This window comes from Stenella coeruleoalba (assembly GCF_951394435.1).
Source record: "Stenella coeruleoalba genome assembly, contig: scaffold_112, whole genome shotgun sequence".
NCBI lineage: Eukaryota > Metazoa > Chordata > Mammalia > Artiodactyla > Delphinidae > Stenella > Stenella coeruleoalba.
In genome coordinates, this window is record NW_027646328.1 from 252,056 (window position 1) to 271,170 (window position 19,115).

At 43.8% G+C, this 19,115-nt stretch overlaps 1 long non-coding RNA gene across 1 annotated transcript in view; it reads right to left on the reverse strand.

The window, feature by feature from the left end:
• Positions 1-19,115, reverse strand: part of LOC307181170 — a 555,881-nt gene that overhangs the window by 77,186 nt on the left and 459,580 nt on the right. Inside the window, exon 3 of the long non-coding RNA XR_013826061.1 lies at positions 15,533-15,614. This is a non-coding gene — a long non-coding RNA (uncharacterized lncRNA). The remainder of the gene's footprint in view (positions 1-15,532; positions 15,615-19,115) is intronic.

Sequence of the window (19,115 nt, forward strand, 5' to 3'; positions counted from 1 at the left end):
GATTGAAATGAGCACAGATAAAGTTCCTTAAGCCAAATATGGAATAGACAAGAGCTACTCCTTGCTCAACGAAATGGACTCAACACCGCATATTAAACGCCTAAGAATGTACCTGACTTGTAAGTATCTTAAAACCTATGGATTGCTATGTCTCCAAAAGAGAATCAAGCATGTGTACAGGGGCATAAACGCAGCAGTGATAGGATTGGAGAGGTTCGGTGAGCAAATGAAGACCCTTTCAAGTCATATTGCATGGTACCCATTCCACGGGTTTCAACTACCCAGGTTTAAGGTATTCTTCCTTCAGCTAAAACATGCATGTGGAACCTAGAGTATGATCAACCATGTGATCGGGAGACGTGTTCAAATATGTCTCAGTTTTCCTCCCCTGGTACTCGGGTGCAACATTCCAGACGCTTTACTAACACTCTCCCCACTTGGAGAGTCAGTCCCTTTAACCTCCTGTTTGGCCCAGTTTGCAATTTCTGCGGAAGATGAACAGGAATAGCGAGAACCAATGAGAGACTAGCTGGAGGTGTCTGGACGGGCAAATTTAACTCTCATTTCCCACCAGGAATAGGAATTAACCAAAGGCTCAGCATGCCGGGCCGGAACCAGATTAGGGCCTGAAGCCATCCTGCGGTGTTGCGGCCAGGTCACAAGAAAGCGAGTTGAAGAAAGGAGCTCAGGGGCACTGTAATTCACAAACCTGCAGAGTTATAAATGACAGCTATCGTCCAAAAATAGACTGAAGTAAGGCTGCCAAGAGGACTTGAAAGCGGGGCAGAATTGCAGGAAACCGATTTCAGGAGGTAGACTGGAATTGCATTGCAAGCATAGGAAAAGAGGCAGAACGTCCACAATGATGCACTTGGCCAAAAAGGGCGTATGCGTTTTTTCCTGAATATATTCAGGAAAAAACGCATACGCCCTTTTTGGCCAACCAAGCAAGCTTGCAAAGGAAATCTGCACTACAATGAAGTCTCACTTCCCCCCGGTCAAAAGGGCCATCTGAAAAAAGTGTAAAATCCAGAAAGGCAGGACAGGCCATGGACAACTGGGAGCCTTGTTATGCTGATGGGCGGGATGTAAATTGCCAACAGACACTCGGGAGAAGTGTATGGTGTTTCCTGAAACATCTAAAAAACAAAGCAACAGAGCCTAGGGCACTGCCACTTATGGTCCTATAGCTTAGGGAAATTAAAATCAAAAAGACACAGCCACCCCAATGTTTGGAACGGCTCTGTTTACAAGAACCTCGTTTACAGTACAAGTTCAACATCGCAGAAAGTGAAAAATGGATAAAGAAGTTGTGGTATTTACTTACAAAGCAATATCACTCAGCAATGAAATCTGTGTCATCAGGCCCTTAGCAGCACAATGAGTGGATTCAGGTATGATGATTCTAACTGAAGTAAGTCACACAGAAAAAGAAACATCATAAGATATCAGTAATACACGGAATGTAAACTTGGCTACACAGGAACTGAATTACAGAACAGAACAGGGTCTCAAATTTAGAAAACCAACTTATGCTTGCTTAAGGGGAAAGGTGAGTTGGGGTGCTGCATAAAACCAGAGATTGAAATGAGCACAGATAAAGTTCCTTAAGTCAAATATGGAATAGACAAGAGCTACTCCTTGCTCAACAAAATGGACTCAACACCGCATATTAAACGCCTAAGAATGTACCTGACTAGTTAATATCTTAAAACCTATGGATTGCTATGTCTCCGAAAGAGAATCAAGCATGTGTACAGGGACATAAACGCAGCAGTGATAGGATTGGAGAGGTTCGGTGAGCAAATGAAGACCCTTTGAAGTCATATTGCATGGTACCCATTACACGGGTCTTAACTCTCCAGGTTTAAGGTATTCTTCCTTCAGCTAAAACATGCATGTGGAACCCAAGTATGATCAACCATGTGAACGGGAGACGTGTTCAAATATGTCTCAGTTTTCCTCCCCTGGTACTCGGGTGCAACATTCCAGACGCTTTACTAACACTCTCCCCACTTGGAGAGTCAGCGCCTTTAACCTCCTGTTTGGCCCAGTTTGCAATTTCTGCAGAAGATGAACAGGAATAGCGAGAACCAATGAGAGACTAGCTGGAGGTGTCTGGACGGGCAAATTTAACTCTCATTTCCCACCAGGAAGAGGAAATAACGAAAGGCTCAGCGTGCCGTGCCGGAACCAGATTAGGGCCTGAAGCCATCCTGCGGTGTTGCGGCCAGGTCACAAGAAAGCGAGTTGAAGAAAGGAGCTCAGGGGCACTGTAATTCACAAACCTGCAGAGTTATAAATGACAGCTATCGTCCAAAAATAGACTGAAGTAAGGCTGCCAAGAGGACTTGAAAGCGGGGCAGAATTGCAGGAAACCGATTTCAGGAGGTAGACTGGAATTGCATTGAAAGCATAGGAAAAGAGGCAGAACGTCCACAATGATGCACTTGGCCAAAAAGCGCGTATGCGTTTTTTCCTGAATATATTCAGGAAAAAACGCATACGCCCTTTTTGGCCAACCAAGCAAGCTTGCAAAGGAAATCTGCACTACAATGAAGTCTCACTTCCCCCGGTCAAAAGGGCCATCTGAAAAAAGTGTAAAATCCAGAAAGGCAACAGGCCATTGAGAACTGGGAGCCTTGTTATGCTGATGGGCGGGATGTAAATTGCCAACAGACACTCGGGAGAAGTGTATGGTGTTTCCTGAAACATCTAAAAAACAAAGCAACAGAGCCTAGGGCACTTCCACTTATGGTCCTATAGCTTAGGGAAATTAAAATCCAAAAGACACAGCCACCCCAAAGTTTGGAACGGCTCTGTTTACAAGAACCTCGTTTACAGTAGAAGTTCAACATCCCAGAAAGTGAAAAATGGATAAAGAAGTTGTGGTATTTACTTACAAAGCAATATCACTCAGCAATGAAATCTATGTCATCAGGCCCGTAGCAGCATAATGAGTGGATTCAGGTACGATGATTCTAACTGAAATAAGTCACACAGAAAAAGAAACATCATAAGATATCAGTAATACACGGAATGTAAACTTGGCTACACAGGAACTGAATTCCAAAACAGAACAGGGTCTCAAATTTAGAAAACCAACTTATGCTTGCTTAAGGGGAAAGGTGAGTTGGGGTGCTGCATAAAACCAGAGATTGAAATGAGCACAGATAAAGTTCCTTAAGCCAAATATGGAATAGACAAGAGCTACTCCTTGCTCAACGAAATGGACTCAACACCGCATATTAGACGCCTAAGAATGTACCTGACTAGTAAGTATCTTAAAACCTATGGATTGCTATGTCTCCAAAAGAGAATCAAGCGTGTGTACAGGGGCATAAACGCAGCAGTGATAGGATTGGAGAGGATCGGTGAGCAAATGAAGACCTTTGAAGTCATATTGCATGGTACCCATTCCACGGGTCTCAACTCTCCAGGTTTAAGGTATTCTTCCTTCAGCTAAAACATGCATGTGGAACCCAGAGTATGATCAACCGTGTGAACGGGAGCCGTGTTCAAATATGTCTCAGTTTTCCTCCCCTGGTACTCGGGTGCAACATTCCAGACGCTTTACTAACACTCTCCCCACTTGGAGAATCAGCGCCTTTAACCTCCTGTTTGGCCCAGTTTGCAATTTCTGCGGAAGATGAACAGGAATAGCGAGAACCAATGACAGACTAGCTGGAGGTGTCTGGACGGGCAAATTTAACTCTCATTTCCCACCAGGAAGAGGAAATAACCAAAGGCTCAGCGTGCCGTGCCGGAACCAGATTAGGGCCTGAAGCCATCCTGCGGTGTTGCGGCCAACTCAAAAGAAAGCGAGGTGAAGAAAAGAGCTCAGGGGCACTGTAATTCACAAACCTGCAGAGTTATAAATGACAGCTATCGTCCAAAAATATACTGAAGTAAGGCTGCCAAGAGGACTTGAAAGCGGGGCAGAATTGCAGGAAACCGATTTCAGGAGGTAGACTGGAATTGCATTGAAAGCATAGGAAAAGAGGCAGAACATCCACAATGATGCACTTGGCCAAAAAGGGCGTATGCGTTTTTTCCTGAATATATTCAGGAAAAAACGCATACGCCCTTTTTGGCCAACCAAGCAAGCTTGCAAAGGAAATCTGCACTACAATGAAGTCTCACTTCCCCCCGGTCAAAAGGGCCATCTGAAAAAAGTGTAAAATCCAGAAAGGCAGGACAGGCCATGGAGAACTGGGAGCCCTGTTATCCTGATGGGCGGGATGTAAATTGCCAACAGACACTCCGGAGAAGTGTATGGTGTTTCCTGAAACATCTAAAAAACAAAGCAACAGAGCCTAGGGCCCTTCCAATTATGGTCCTATCGCTTAGGGAAATTAAAATCAAAAAGACACAGCCACCCCAAAGTTTGGGACGCCTCTGTTTACAAGAACCTCGTTTACAGTACAAGTTCAACATCGCAGAAAGTGAGAAATGGATAAAGAACTTGTGGTACTTACGTACAATGCAGTATCACTCAGCAATGAAATCTATGTCATCAGGCCTGTAGCAGCATAATGAGTGGATTCAGATAGGATGATTCTAACTGAAATAAATCACACAGAAAAAGAAACATCATAAGATATCACTAATACACGGAATGTAAACTTGGCTACACAGGAACTGAATTCCAAAACAGAACAGGGTCTCAAATTTAGAAAACCAACTTATGCTTGCTTAAGGGTAAAGGTGAGTTGGGGTGCTGCATAAAACCAGAGATTGAAATGAGCACAGATAAAGTTCCTTAAGCCAAATATGGAATAGACAAGAGCTATTCCTTGCTCAACGAAATGGACTCAACACCCCATATTAAACGCCTAAGAATGTACCTGACATGTAAGTAGCTTAAAACCTATGGATTGCTATGTCTCCAAAAGAGAATCAAGCGTGTGTACAGGGACATAAACGCAGCAGTGATAGGATTGGAGAGGTTCGGTGAGCAAATGAAGACCTTTGAATTCATATTGCATGGTTCCCATTCCACGGGTCTCAACTCTCCAGGTTTAAGGTATTCTTCCTTCAGCTAAAACATGCATGTGGAACCCAGAGTACGATGAACCATGGGAATGGGAGACGTGTTCAAATATGTCTCAGTTTTCCTCCCCTGGTACTCGGGTGCAACATTCCAGACACTTTACTAACAATCTCCCCACTTGGAGAGTCAGCGCCTTTAACCTCCTGTTTGGCCCAGTTTGCAATTTCTGTGGAAGATGAACAGGAATAGGGAGAACCAATGAGAGACTAGCTGGAGGTGTCTGGACGGGCAAATTTAACTCTCATTTCCCACCAGGAAGAGGAATTAACCAAAGGCTCAGTGTGCCGTGCCGGAACCAGATTAGGGCCTGAAGCCATCCTGCGGTGTTGCGGCCAGCTCACAAGAAAGCCAGTTGAAGAAAGGAGCTCGGGGACACTGTAATGCAGAAACCTGCAGAGTTATAAATGACAGCTATCGTCCAAAAATATACTGAAGTAAGGCTGCCAAGAGGACTTGAAAGCAGGGCAGAATTGCAGGAAACCGATTTCAGGAGGTAGACTGGAATTGCATTGAAAGCATAGGAAAAGAGGCAGAACGTCCACAATGATGCACTTGGCCAAAAAGGGCGTATGCGTTTTTTCCTGAATATATTCAGGAAAAAACGCATACGCCCTTTTTGGCCAACCAAGCAAGCTTGCAAAGGAAATCTGCACTACAATGAAGTCTCACTTCCCCCGGTCAAAAGGGCCATCTGAAAAAAGTGTAAAATCCAGAAAGGAAGGACAGGCCATGGAGAACTGGGAGCCTTGTTATGCTGATGGGCGGGATGTAAATTGCCAACAGACACTCGGGAGAAGTGTATGGTGTTTCCTGAAACATCTAAAAAACAAAGCAACAGAGCCTAGGGCACTTCCACTTATGGTCCTATAGCTTAGGGAAATTAAAATCCAAAAGACACAGCCACCCCAAAGTTTGGAACGGCTCTGTTTACAAGAACCTCGTTTACAGTAGAAGTTCAGCATCCCAGAAAGTGAAAAATGGATAAAGAAGTTGTGGTATTTACTTACAAAGCAATATCACTCAGCAATGAAATCTATGTCATCAGGCCCTTAGCAGCACAATGAGTGGATTTAGGTATGATGATTCTAACTGAAATAAGTCACACAGAAAAAGAAACATCATAAGATATCACTAATACACGGAATGTAAACTTGGCTACACAGGAACTGAATTCCAAAACAGAACAGGGTCTCAAATTTAGAAAACCAACTTATGCTTGCTTAAGGGTAAAGGTGAGTTGGGGTGCTGCATAAAACCAGAGATTGAAATGAGCACAGATAAAGTTCCTTAAGCCAAATATGGAATAGACAAGAGCTACTCCTTGCTCAACGAAATGGACTCAACACCGCATATTAAACGCCTAAGAATGTACCTGACTAGTAAGTATCTTAAAACCTATGGATTGCTATGTCTCCAAAAGAGAATCAAGCGTGTGTACAGGGACATAAACGCAGCAGTGATAGGATTGGAGAGGTTCGTTGAGCAAATGAAGACCTCTGAAGACATATTGCATGGTACCCATTCCACGGGTCTCAACTCTCCAGGTTTAAGGTATTCTTCCTTCAGCTAAAACATGCATGTGGAACCCAGAGTATGATCAACCGTGTGAACGGGAGCCGTGTTTAAATATGTCTCTGTTTTCCTCCCCTGGTACTCGGGTGCAACATTCCAGACGCTTTACTAACACTCTCTCCACTTGGAGAGTCAGCGCCTTTAACCTCCTGTTTGGCCCAGTTTGCAATTTCTGCGGAAGATGAACAGGAATAGGGAGAACCAATGAGAGACTAGCTGGAGGTGTCTGGACGGGCAAATTTAACTCTCATTTCCCACCAGGAAGAGGAAATAACCAAAGGCTCAGCGTGCCGTGCCGGAACCAGATTAGGGCCTGAAGCCATCCTGCGGTGTTGCGGCCAACTCAAAAGAAAGCGAGGTGAAGAAAAGAGCTCAGGGGCACTGTAATTCACAAACCTGCAGAGTTATAAATGACAGCTATCGTCCAAAAATAGACTGAAGTAAGGCTGCCAAGAGGACTTGAAAGCGGGGCAGAATTGCAGGAAACCGATTTCAGGAGGTAGACTGGAATTGCATTGAAAGCATAGGAAAAGAGGCAGAACATCCACAATGATGCACTTGGCCAAAAAGGGCGTATGCGTTTTTTCCTGAATATATTCAGGAAAAAACGCATACGCCCTTTTTGGCCAACCAAGCAAGCTTGCAAAGGAAATCTGCACTACAATGAAGTCTCACTTCCCCCCGGTCAAAAGGGCCATCTGAAAAAAGTGTAAAATCCAGAAAGGCAGGACAGGCCATGGAGAACTGGGAGCCCTGTTATCCTGATGGGCGGGATGTAAATTGCCAACAGACACTCCGGAGAAGTGTATGGTGTTTCCTGAAACATCTAAAAAACAAAGCAACAGAGCCTAGGGCACTTCCAATTATGGGCCTATAGCTTAGGGAAATTAAAATCAAAAAGACACAGCCACCCCAAAGTTTGGGACGCCTCTGTTTACAAGAACCTCGTTTACAGTACAAGTTCAACATCGCAGAAAGTGAAAAATGGATAAAGAACTTGTGGTACTTACGTACAATGCAGTATCACTCAGCAATGAAATCTATGTCATCAGGCCTGTAGCAGCATAATGAGTGGATTCAGATAGGATGATTCTAACTGAAATAAATCACACAGAAAAAGAATCATCATAAGATATCACTAATACACGGAATGTAAACTTGGCTACACAGGAACTGAATTCCAAAACAGAACAGGGTCTCAAATTTAGAAAACCAACTTATGCTTGCTTAAGGGGAAAGGTGAGTTGGGGTGCTGCATAAAACCAGAGATTGAAATGAGCACAGATAAAGTTCCTTAAGCCAAATATGGAATAGACAAGAGCTATTCCTTGCTCAACGAAATGGACTCAACACCCCATATTAAACGCCTAAGAATGTACCTGACTTGTAAGTATCTTAAAACCTATGGATTGCTATGTCTCCAAAAGAGAATCAAGCGTGTGTACAGGGACATAAACGCAGCAGTGATAGGATTGGAGAGGTTCGGTGAGCAAATGAAGACCTCTGAAGTCATATTGCATGGTACCCATTCCACGGGTCTCAACTCTCCAGGTTTAAGGTATTCTTCCTTCAGCTAAAACATGCATGTGGAACCCAGAGTATGATCAACCGTGTGAACGGGAGCCGTGTTTAAATATGTCTCAGTTTTCCTCCCCTGGTACTCGGGTGCAACATTCCAGACGCTTTACTAACACTCTCTCCACTTGGAGAGTCAGCGCCTTTAACCTCCTGTTTGGCCCAGTTTGCAATTTCTGCGGAAGATGAACAGGAATAGGGAGAACCAATGAGAGACTAGCTGGAGGTGTCTGGACGGGCAAATTTAACTCTCATTTCCCACCAGGAAGAGGAAATAACCAAAGGCTCAGCGTGCCGTGCCGGAACCAGATTAGGGCCTGAAGCCATCCTGCGGTGTTGCGGCCAGCTCAAAAGAAAGCGAGTTGAAGAAAAGAGCTCAGGGGCACTGTAATTCACAAACCTGCAGAGTTATAAATGACAGCTATCGTCTAAAAATATACTGAAGTAAGGCTGCCAAGAGGACTTGAAAGCGGGGCAGAATTGCAGGAAACCGATTTCAGGAGGTAGACTGGAATTGCATTGAAAGCATAGGAAAAGAGGCAGAACGTCCACAATGATGCACTTGGCCAAAAAGGGCGTATGCGTTTTTTCCTGAATATATTCAGGAAAAAACGCATACGCCCTTTTTGGCCAACCAAGCAAGCTTGCAAAGGAAATCTGCACTACAATGAAGTCTCACTTCCCCCCGGACAAAAGGGCCATCTGAAAAAAGTGTAAAATCCAGAAAGGCAGGACAGGCCATGGAGAACTGGGAGCCTTGTTATGCTGATGGGCGGGATGTAAATTGCCAACAGACACTCGGGAGAAGTGTATGGTGTTTCCTGAAACATCTAAAAAACAAAGCAACAGAGCCTAGGGCACTTCCACTTATGGTCCTATAGCTTAGGGAAATTAAAATCAAAAAGACACAGCCACCCCAAAGTTTGGGATGCCTGTGTTTACAAGAACCTCATTTACCGTACAAGTTAAATATCACAGAAAGTGAAAAATGGATAAAGAACTTGTGGTACTTACGTACAATGAAGTATCACTCAACAATGAAATCTATGTCATCAGGCCCGTAGCAGCATAATGAGTGGATTCAGGTACGATGATTCTAACTGAAATAAGTCACACAGAAAAAGAAACATCATAAGATATCACTAATACACGGAATGTAAACTTGGCTACACAGGAACTGAATTCCAAAACAGAACAGGGTCTCAAATTTAGAAAACCAACTTATGCTTGCTTAAGGGGAAAGGTGAGTTGGGGTGCTGCATAAAACCAGAGATTGAAATGAGCACAGATAAAGTTCCTTAAGCCAAATATGGAATAGACAAGAGCTATTCCTTGCTCAACGAAATGGACTCAACACCCCATATTAAACGCCTAAGAATGTACCTGACTAGTAAGTATCTTAAAACCTATGGATTGCTATGTCTCCAAAAGAGAATCAAGCGTGTGTACAGGGACATAAACGCAGCAGTGATAGGATTGGAGAGGTTCGGTGAGCAAATGAAGACCTTTGAAGTCATATTGCATGGTACCCATTCCACGGGTCTCAACTCTCCAGGTTTAAGGTATTCTTCCTTCAGCTAAAACATGCATGTGGAACCCAGAGTACGATGAACCATGGGAACGGGAGACGTGTTCAAATATGTTTCAGTTTTCCTCCCCTGGTACTCGGGTGCAACATTCCAGACGCTTTACTAACACTCTCCCCCTTGGAGAGTCAGCGCCTTTAACCTCCTGTTTGGCCCAGTTTGCAATTTCTGTGGAAGATGAACAGGAATAGGGAGACCAATGAGAGACTAGCTGGAGGTGTCTGGACGGGCAAATTTAACTCTCATTTCCCACCAGGAAGAGGAAATAACCAAAGACTCAGCATGCCATGCCAGAACCAGATTAGGGCCTGAAGCCATCCTGCGGTGTTGCGGCCAGCTCACAAGAAAGCGAGTTGAAGAAAGGAGCTCAGGAGCACTGTAATTCACAAACCTGCAGAGTTATAAATGACAGCTATCGTCCAAAAATATACTGAAGTAAGGCTGTCAAGAGGACTTGAAAGCGGGGCAGAATTGCAGGAAACCGATTTCAGGAGGTAGACTGGAATTGCATTGAAAGCATAGGAAAAGAGGCAGAACGTCCACAATGATGCACTTGGCCAAAAAGGGCATATGCGTTTTTTCCTGAATATATTCAGGAAAAAACGCATACGCCCTTTTTGGCCAACCAAGCAAGCTTGCAAAGGATACCTGCACTACAATGAAGTCTCACTTCCACACGGTCAAAAGGGCCATCTGAAAAAAGTGTAAAATCCAGAAAGGCAGGACAGGCCATGGAGAACTGGGAGCCTTGTTATGCTGATGGGCGGGATGTAAATTGCCAACAGACACTCGGGAGAAGTGTATGGTGTTTCCTGAAACATCTAAAAAACAAAGCAACAGAGCCTAGGGCACTTCCACTTATGGTCCTATAGATTAGGGAAATTAAAATCAAAAAGACACAGCCACCCCAAAGTTTGGGACAGCTCTGTTTACAAGAACATCGTTTACCGTACAAGTTCAATATCACAGGAAGTGAAAAACGGATAAAGAACTTGTGGTACTTACGTACAATGCAGTATCACTCAGCAATGAAATCTATGTCATCAGGCTCGTAGCAGCATAATGAGTGGATTCAGGTACGATGATTCTAACTGAAATAAGTCACACAGAAAAAGAAACATCATAAGATATCACTAATACACGGAATGTAAACTTGGCTACACAGTAACTGAATTCCAAAACAGAACAGGGTCTCAAATTTATAAAACCAACTTATGCTTGCTTAAGGGGAAAGGTGAGTTGGGGTGCTGCATAAAACCAGAGATTGAAATGAGCACAGATAAAGTTCCTTAAGCCAAATATGGAATAGACAAGAGCTACTCCTTGCTCAACGAAATGGACTCAACACCGCATATTAAACGCCTAAGAATGTACCTGACTAGTAAGTATCTTAAAACCTATGGATTGCTATGTCTCCAAAAGAGAATCAAGCGTGTGTACAGGGACATAAACGCAGCAGTGATAGGATTGGAGAGGTTCGGTGAGCAAATGAAGACCTCTGAAGTCATATTGCATGGTACCCATTCCACGGGTCTCAACTCTCCAGGTTTAAGGTATTCTTCCTTCAGCTAAAACATGCATGTGGAACCCAGAGTATGATCAACCGTGTGAACGGGAGACGTGTTCAAATATGTCTCAGATTTTCTCCCCTGGTACTCGGGTGCAACATTCCAGACGCTTTACTAACACTCTCCCAACTTGGAGAGTCAACGCCTTTAACCTCCTGTTTGGCCCAGTTTGCAATTTCTGCGGAAGATGAACAGGAATAGGGAGAACCAATGAGAGACTAGCTGGAGGTGTCTGGACGGGCAAATTTAACTCTCATTTCCCACCAGGAAGAGGAAATAACCAAAGGCTCAGCATGCCGTGCCGGAACCAGATTAGGGCCTGAAGCCATCCTGCGGTGTTGCGGCCAGCTCAAAAGAAAGCGAGTTGAAGAAAGGAGCTCAGGGGCACTGTAATTCACAAACCTGCAGAGTTATAAATGACAGCTATCGTCCAAAAATAGACTGAAGTAAGGCTGCCAATAGGACTTGAAAGTGGGGCAGAATTGCAGGAAACCGATTTCAGGAGGTAGACTGGAATTGCATTGAAAGCATAGGAAAAGAGGCAGAACGTCCACAATGATGCACTTGGCCAAAAAGGGCGTATGCGTTTTTTCCTGAATATATTCAGGAAAAAACGCATACGCCCTTTTTGGCCAACCAAGGAAGCTTGCAAAGGAAATCTGCAGTACAATGAAGTCTCAATTACCCCGGTCAAAAGGGCCATCTGAAAAAAGTGTAAAATCCAGAAAGGCAGGACAGGCCATGGAGAACTGGGAGCCTTGTTATGCTGATGGGCGGGATGTAAATTGCCAACAGACACTCGGGAGAAGTGTATGGTGTTTCCTGAAACATCTAAAAAACAAAGCAACAGAGCCTAGGGCACTTCCACTTATGGTCCTATAGCTTAGGGAAATTAAAATCAAAAAGACACAGCCACCCCAAAGTTTGGAATGGCTCTGTTTACAAGAACCTCGTTTACAGTAGAAGTTCAACATCCCAGAAAGTGAAAAATGGATAAAGAAGTTGTGGTATTTACTTACAAAGCAATATCACTCAGCAATGAAATCTATGTCATCAGGCCCTTAGCAGCACAATGAGTGGATTCAGGTATGATGATTCTAACTGAAATAAGTCACACAGAAAAAGAAACATCATAAGATATCACTAATACACGGAATGTAAACTTGGCTACACAGGAACTGAATTCCAAAACAGAACAGGGTCTCAAATTTAGAAAACCAACTTATGCTTGCTTAAGGGTAAAGGTGAGTTGGGGTGCTGCATAAAACCAGAGATTGAAATGAGCACAGATAAAGTTCCTTAAGCCAAATATGGAATAGACAAGAGCTACTCCTTGCTCAACGAAATGGACTCAACACCGCATATTAAACGCCTAAGAATGTACCTGACTAGTAAGTATCTTAAAACCTATGGATTGCTATGTCTCCAAAAGAGAATCAAGCGTGTGTACAGGGGCATAAACGCAGCAGTGATAGGATTGGAGAGGTTCGGTGAGCAAATGAAGACCTCTGAAGTCATATTGCATGGTACCCATTCCACGGGTCTCAACTCTCCAGGTTTAAGGTATTCTTCCTTCAGCTAAAACATGCATGTGGAACCCAGAGTATGATCAACCGTGTGAACGGGAGCCGTGTTTAAATATGTCTCAGTTTTCCTCCCCTGGTACTCGGGTGCAACATTCCAGACGCTTTACTAACACTCTCCCCACTTGGAGAGTCAGCGCCTTTAACCTCCTGTTTGGCCCAGTTTGCAATTTCTGCGGAAGATGAACAGGAATAGGGAGAACCAATGAGAGACTAGCTGGAGGTGTCTGGACGGGCAAATTTAACTCTCATTTCCCACCAGGAAGAGGAAATAACGAAAGGCTCAGCGTGCCGTGCCGGAACCAGATTAGGGCCTGAAGCCATCCTGCGGTGTTGCGGCCAGCTCAAAAGAAAGCGAGTTGAAGAAAAGAGCTCAGGGGCACTGTAATTCACAAACCTGCAGAGTTATAAATGACAGCTATCGTCCAAAAATATACTGAAGTAAGGCTGCCAAGAGGACTTGAAAGCCGGGCAGAATTGCAGGAAACCGATTTCAGGAGGTAGACTGGAATTGCATTGAAAGCATAGGAAAAGAGGCAGAACGTCCACAATGATGCACTTGGCCAAAAAGGGCGTATGCGTTTTTTCCTGAATATATTCAGGAAAAAACGCATACGCCCTTTTTGGCCAACCAAGCAAGCTTGCAAAGGAAATCTGCACTACAATGAAGTCTCACTTCCCCCCGATCAAAAGGGCCATCTGAAAAAAGTGTAAAATCCAGAAAGGCAGGACAGGCCATGGAGAACTGGGAGCCTTGTTATGCTGATGGGCGGGATGTAAATTGCCAACAGACACTCGGGAGAAGTGTATGGTGTTTCCTGAAACATCTAAAAAACAAAGCAACAGAGCCTAGGGCACTTCCACTTATGGTCCTATAGCTTAGGGAAATTAAAATCAAAAAGACACAGCCACCCCAAAGTTTGGGACGCCTCTGTTTACAAGAACCTCGTTTACCGTACAAGTTCAATATCACAGAAAGTGAAAAATGGATAAAGAACTTGTGGTACTTACGTACAATGAAGTATCACTCAGCAATGAAATCTATGTCATCAGGCCCGTAGCAGCATAATGAGTGGATTCAGGTACGATGATTCTAACTGAAATAAGTCACACAGAAAAAGAAACATCATAAGATATCACTAATACACGGAATGTAAACTTGGCTACACAGGAACTGAATTCCAAAACAGAACAGGGTCTCAAATTTAGAAAACCAACTTATGCTTGCTTAAGGGGAAAGGTGAGTTGGGGTGCTGCATAAAACCAGAGATTGAAATGAGCACAGATAAAGTTCCTTAAGCCAAATATGGAATAGACAAGAGCTATTCCTTGCTCAACGAAATGGACTCAACACCCCATATTAAACGCCTAAGAATGTACCTGACTAGTAAGTATCTTAAAACCTATGGATTGCTATGTCTCCAAAAGAGAATCAAGCGTGTGTACAGGGACATAAACGCAGCAGTGATAGGATTGGAGAGGTTCGGTGAGCAAATGAAGACCCTTTGAAGTCATATTGCATGGTACCCATTCCACGGGTCTCAACTCTCCAGGTTTAAGGTATTCTTCCTTCAGCTAAAACATGCATGTGGAACCCAGAGTATGATCAACCGTGTGAACGGGAGACGTGTTTAAATATGTCTCAGTTTTCCTCCCCTGGTACTCGGGTGCAACATTCCAGACGCTTTACTAACACTCTCCCCACTTGGAGAGTCAGTCCCTTTAACCTCCTGTTTGGCCCAGTTTGCAATTTCTGCGGAAGATGAACAGGAATAGCGAGAACCAATGAGAGACTAGCTGGAGGTGTCTGGACGGGCAAATTTAACTCTCATTTCCCACCAGGAAGAGGAATTAACCAAAGGCTCAGCGTGCCGTGCTGGAACCAGATTAGGGCCTGAAGCCATCCTGCGGTGTTGCGGCCAGCTCAAAAGAAAGCGAGTTGAAGATAGGAGCTCAGGGACACTGTTTTTCACAAACATGCAGAGTTATAAATGACAGCTATTATCCAAAAATATACTGAAGTAAGGCTGTCAAGAGGACTTGAAAGCGGGGCAGGATTGCAGGAAACCGATTTCAGGAGGTAGACTGGAATTGCATTGAAAGCATAGGAAAAGAGGCAGAACGTCCACAATGATGCACTTGGCCAAAAAGGGCGTATGCGTTTTTTCCTAAATATATTCAGGAAAAAACGCATATGCCCTTTTTGGCCAACCAAGCAAGCTTGCAAAGGAAATCTGCACTACAATGTAGTCTCACTTCCCCCCGGTCAAAAGGGCCATCTGAAAAAAGTGTAAAATCCAGAAAGGCAGGACAGGCCATGGAGAACTGGGAGCCTTGTTATGCTGATGGGCGGGATGTAAATTGCCAACAGACACTCCGCAGAAGTGTATGGTGTTTCCTGAAACATCTAAAAAACAAAGCAACAGAGCCTAGGGCACTTCCACTTATGGTCCTATAGCTTAGGGAAATTAAAATCAAAAAGACACAGCCACCCCAAAGTTTGGGACGCCTCTGTTTACAAGAACCTCGTTTACAGTACAAGTTCAACATCGCAGAAAGTGAAAAATGGATAAAGAAGTTGTGGTATTTACTTACAAAGTAATATCACTCAGCAATGAAATCTATGTCATCAGGCCCGTAGCAGCATAATGAGTGGATTCAGGTACGATGATTCTAACTGAAAAAAGTCACACAGAAAAAGAAACATCATAAGATATCAGTAATACACGCAATAAACTTGGCTACACAGGAAATGAATTACAGAACAGAACAGGGTCTCAAATTTAGAAAACCAACTTATGCTTAATTAAGGGTAAAGGTGAGTTGGGGTGCTGCATAAAACCAGAGATCGAAATGAGCACAGATAAAGTTCCTTAAGCCAAATATGGAATAGACAACAGCTACTCCTTGCTCAACGAAATGGACTCAACACCGCATATTAAACGCCTAAGAATGTACCTGACTAGTAAGTATCTTAAAACCTATGGATTGCTATGTCTCCGAAAGAGAATGAAGCATGTGTACAGGGGCATAAACGCAGCAGTGATAGGATTGGAGAGGTTCGTGAGCAAATGAAGACCCTTTGAAGTCATATTGCATGGTACCCATTCCACGGGTTTCTACTACCCAGGTTTAAGGTATTCTTCCTTCAGCTAAAACATGCATGTGGAACCTAGAGTATGATCAACCATGTGATCGGGAGACATGTTCAAACATGTCTCAGTTTTCGTACCCTGGTACTCGGGTGCAACATTCCAGACGCTTTACTAACACTCTCCCGACTTGGAGAGTCTGTCCCTTTAACCTCCTGTTTGGCCCAGTTTGCAATTTCTGCGGAAGATGAACAGGAATAGCGAGAACCAATGAGAGACTAGCTGGAGGTGTCTGGACGGGCAAATTTAACTCTCATTTCCCACCAGGAAGAGGAATTAACCAAAGGCTCAGCGTGCCGTGCCGGCACCAGATTAGGGCCTGAAGCCATCCTGCGGTGTTGCGGCCAGTTCACAAGAAAGCGAGTTGAAGAAAGGAGCTCAGGGGCACTGTAATTCACAAACCTGCAGAGTTATAAATGACAGCTATCATCCAAAAATATACTGAAGTAAGGCTGCCAAGAGGACTTGAAAGCGGGGCAGAATTGCAGGAAACCGATTTCAGGAGGTAGACTGGAATTGCATTGAAAGCATAGGAAAAGAGGCAGAACGTCCACAATGATGCACTTGGCCAAAAAGGGCGTATGCGTTTTTTCCTGAATATATTCAGGAAAAAACGCATACGCCCTTTTTGGCCAACCAAGCAAGCTTGCAAAGGAAATCTGCAGTACAATGAAGTCTCACATCCCCCCGGTCAAAAGGGCCATCTGAAAAAAGTGTAAAATCCAGAAAGGCAGGACAGGCCATGGAGAACTGGGAGCCTTGTTATGCTGATGGGCGGGATGTAAATTGCCAACAGACACTCGGGAGAAGTGTATGGTGTTTCCTGAAACATCTAAAAAACAAAGCAACAGAGCCTAGGGCACTTCCACTTATGGTCCTATAGCTTAGGGAAATTAAATTCAAAAAGACACAGCCACCCCAAAGTTTGGGACGGCTCTGTTTACAAGAACCTCGTTTACAGTACAAGTTCAAAATCGCAGAAAGTGAAAAATGGATAAAGAACTTGTGGTAATTACGTACAAAGCAATATCACTCAGCAATGAAATCTATGTCATCAGGCCCTTAGCAGCACAATGAGTGGATTCAGGTACGATGATTCTAACTGAAATAAGTCACACAGAAAAAGAAACATCATAAGATATCACTAATACACGGAATGTAAACTTGGCTACACAGGAACTGAATTCCAAAACAGAACAGGATCTCAAATTTAGAAAACCAACTTATGCTTGTTTAAGGGGAAAGGTGAGTTGGGGTGCTGCATAAAACCAGAGATTGAAATGAGCACAGATAAAGTTCCTTAAGCCAAATATGGAATAGACAAGTGCTACTCCTTGCTCAACGTAATGGACTCAACACCCCATATTAAACGCCTAAGAATGTACCTGACTAGTATGTGTCTTAAAACCTATGGATTGCTATGCCTCCAAAAGAGAATCAAGCGTGTGTACAGGGGCATAAACGCAGCAGTGATAGGATTGGAGAGGTTCGGTGAGCAAATGAAGACCCTTTGAAGTCATATTGCATGGTACCCATTCCACGGGTCTCAACTCTAAAGGTTTAAGGTATTCTTCCTTCAGCTAAAACATGCATGTGGAACCCAGAATATGATCAACCGTGTGATCGGGAGACGTGTTCAAATATGTCTCAGTTTTCGTACCCTGGTACTCGGGTGCAACATTCCAGACGCTTTACTAACACTCTCCCCACTTGGAGAGTCAGCGCCTTTAACCTCCTGTTTGGCCCAGTTTGCAATTTCTGCGGAAGATGAACAGGAATAGCGAGAACCAATGAGAGACTAGCTGGAGGTGTCTGGACGGGCAAATTTAACTCTCATTTCCCACCAGGAAGAGGAATTAACCAAAGGCTCAGCGTGCCGTGCCGGAACCAGATTAGGGCCTGAAGCCATCCTGCGGTGTTGCGGCCAGCTCAAAAGAAAGCGAGTTGAAGAAAGGAGCTCAGGGGCACTGTAATTCACAAACCTGCAGAGTTATAAATGACAGCTATCGTCCAAAAATATACTGAAGTAAGGCTGCCAAGAGGACTTGAAAGCGGGGCAGAATTGCAGGAAACCGATTTCAGGAGGTAGACTGGAATTGCATTGAAAGCATAGGAAAAGAGGCAGAACATCCACAATGATGCACTTGGCCAAAAAGGGCGTATGCGTTTTTTCCTGAATATATTCAGGAAAAAACGCATACGCCCTTTTTGGCCAACCAAGCAAGCTTGCGAAGGAAATCTGCACTACAATGAAGTCTCACTTCCCCCCGGTCAAAAGGGCCATCTGAAAAAAGTGTAAAATCCAGAAAGGCAGGACAGGCCATGGAGAATTGGGAGCCTTGTTATGCTGATGGGCGGGATGTAAATTGCCAACAGACACTCGGGAGAAGTGTATGGTGTTTCCTGAAACATCTAAAAAACAAAGCAACAGAGCCTAGGGCACTTCCACTTACGGTCATATAGCTTAGGGAAATTAAATTCAAAAAGACACAGCCATCCCAAAGTTTGGGACGGCTCTGTTTACAAGAACCTCGTTTACAGTACAAGTTCAACATCGCAGAAAGTGAAAAATGGATAAAGAAGTTGTGGTATTTACTTACAAAGCAATATCGCTCAGCAATGAAATCTATGTCATCAGGCCCTTAGGAGCACAATGAGTGGATTCAGGTACGATGATTCTAACTGAAATAAGTAACACAGAAAAAGAAACATCATAAGATATCACTAATACACGGAATGTAAACTTGGCTACACAGGAACTGAATTACAAAACATAACAGGGTCTCAAAGTTAGAAAACCAACTTATGCTTGCTTAAGGGGAAAGGTGAGTTGGGGTGCTGCATAAAACCAGAGATTGAAATGAGCACAGATAAAGTTCCTTAAGCCAAATATGGAATAGACAAGAGCTACTCCTTGCTCGAAGAAACGGACTCAACACCGCATATTAAACGCCTAAGAATGTACCTGACTAGTAAGTATCTTAAAACCTGTGGATTGCTATGTCCCTGAAAGAGAACCAAGCATG